The 2,413-nt window shown below is 55.9% G+C and overlaps 1 pseudogene; it reads left to right on the top strand.

Annotated features, from left to right (window-relative positions):
• Positions 1-673: 673 nt before the first annotated feature.
• On the top strand, positions 674-1,853 carry LOC109260902 (keratin-associated protein 9-3-like; annotated as a pseudogene).
• The last annotated feature ends 560 nt before the right edge of the window (positions 1,854-2,413 follow it).

Genomic DNA, 2,413 nt, shown 5'->3' with positions numbered 1-2,413 from the left:
AGAGAGGGAGAAAGGGAAGAGAAGAAAGAAGGAAACTAAAGAATGAAGGGAAGGAAGGAAGGAAGGAAAGAAGGCACGGTGCGAGGAAGGGACCTGCATGGACAGGCATGCAGGGAGGAAGGGAGAAAGGCAGAAAAAGAAAGACAGCCTGACAGAAAGAAGAAAGAGCAACCATAAATAAAGATGTAATGAGCGACGTGAGGACACTGACGAGGCTAGCTAACAAGGTTAGGGCTAGAGTCCCCAACTCACCTGGTTTTGCCCATCCTGCCCCCGCCTTTATGCCCCTGAAAGCCCCACCTCGGGTGAAAGCATTCGACCCTAGGAAAATCAGGGGTCCTGTTCAACAAGGACGTATATTGACTGATGCTTGCTTAGTCCCAGACTGCTGCTGCTGCTTCTCCCCACCTGCTTTGCTTCTGCCTTGCCATGTGGCAGAGAAAACACCAGACATCGGCTACGCAAGGGTCTTTGATCGAACTGAGATACGCAGGTGGGGTTGGGTGCTACAGGAGACAGATATGCCTGTGGGAGTCTCGAATCCGGCTTCTGTGGGGAAACGGAACTGGCCTCAGGGATCTACCACATTTGTCCCAGTGAACATATCCGCATCATGCCCCTCACCTCAGAGATACTCGCAATCCACATTCAGTCTAAGGGCAAAGACTGGGGAGGGAACACTGCTGTGACCCTAGCCACCCCAGCAGAACGTGATCACACGATGGATGCCATGATCACTGAAACAAGAACGATGCTGCTGATGTGCCCACCTTCCTCTCGTTGGAAAATGTTTCTGTGAGTTATTCTCAAATAGGAAACCATTAGACACTTATTTTGTAACGATTCCCAGCATTTAGGAAACCGCTTCCTCGTTTATGATTCCCCCAGTGACTATGGAAAACGATGTAAACACCAACAAGGAAAGTCCTGCCCATTGGCCTAACCTTCGGGGGTCCAGCGCATAAAAGCCCCAGAACCGGAGGAGGCACCAGAATCTGACAACCTCACCTCCGGACAGGACCCGCCCACCCTCCACCCCCGACACCATGACCCACTCGTGCTGCTCCTCTTGCTGCCAGCCTACGTGCTGCAGGACCACCTGCTGCCGGACCACCTGCTGCCAGCCCAGCGGCTGTGGGTCCAGCGGCTATGGGTCCAGCTGCTGCCAGCCTTGCTGCCGCCCAACTTGCTGTCACACCACCTGCTGCCGGACCACCTGCTGCCAGCCCAGCTGCTGTGGGTGTAGCGGCTGTGGACACAACGGCGGTGGGTCTAGCGGCTGCGGTTCAGGCTGCTGCCAGCCTTGCTGCTGCCCAGCTTGCTGTCACACCACCTGCTGCCGGACCACCTGCTGCCAGCCCAGCTGCTGTGGGTGTAGCGGCTGTGGACACAACGGCGGTGGGTCTAGCGGCTGTGGTTCAGGCTGCTGCCAGCCTTGCTGCTGCCCAGCTTGCTGTCACACCACCTGCTGCCGGACCACCTGCTGCCAGCCCAGCTGCTGTGGGTCCAGCGGCTGTGGACACAACTGCGGTGGGTCTAGCGGCTGTGGGTCGAGCTGCTGCCAGCCTTGCTGCTGCCCAACTTACTGTCGCACCACCTGCTGCCGGACCACCTGCTGCCAGCCCAGCTGTTGTGGGTCCAGCGGCTGTGGGTCCAGCGGCTGTGGACAAAACTGCTGTGGGTCCCGCTGCTGCCAGCCAGGTTGCTGAACCCCCGTGTACTGCACGAGAACCTGCTACCACCCCACCTGCTGCTGCCTGCCTGGGTGCCTAGCCCAGGGCTCTGGATCCTGCTGCCAGCCTTCCTGCTGCTGATTGCCTCGCCAAGAGCCACCATCTGACTGGCCACTTGGGAATCGGTCACTGCCAGGCGTTGCGGAAAGCCAGCCCGCAATCCCCAACATCTCGGTTATTCTTCCGCCTGTCTGCCATCTTGTGAATCAGCCTGATGAAGTGTGGACCGCTTCTCCCTGATTCGCTTCTTCTTTCCTTCCTCTGGGTCATGTGCCAGCTTCAGCCAACCTGATACAGAGTTAGGATCTCTGTTTGCTCTCCGTAGTCAAGAACTTTATCCTGTCCCTCTAAATACGTCAGCGCAACAACTCCTCAGGAATGACCTATAACTCGTGGAAACTGCTGAAAGCCCACACGGGTATGTTTTCTTTCTCGGTGTACTCATGAAGCTTGTACGCCTCTTGCTGCCTGTCATGTTCCCTTTCAATGTCTCCCTAGACGCGGGGAGTCTCGCCTGTATCTCTTAATAAACGCTAATCATTTGGAATCCCGTATTGTCTTTGTGTTTTTTTGTACGTACATTTTACATCACATGCAGTGTCCGTGTGGAGCCACACACAGTCCTCCACAAGTCATTATGCGCATTTTCAGCTGAGGAGATTTCACAGTGGAGTGTCCCA

The sequence above is a fragment of the Panthera pardus genome, unplaced genomic scaffold, assembly GCF_024362965.1.
Source record: "Panthera pardus isolate Hobbes unplaced genomic scaffold, ASM2436296v1 HiC_scaffold_3, whole genome shotgun sequence".
NCBI lineage: Eukaryota > Metazoa > Chordata > Mammalia > Carnivora > Felidae > Panthera > Panthera pardus.
Note: the sequence above shows the minus strand (reverse complement) of the source record. Positions and strands in the feature narration are given on the sequence as shown.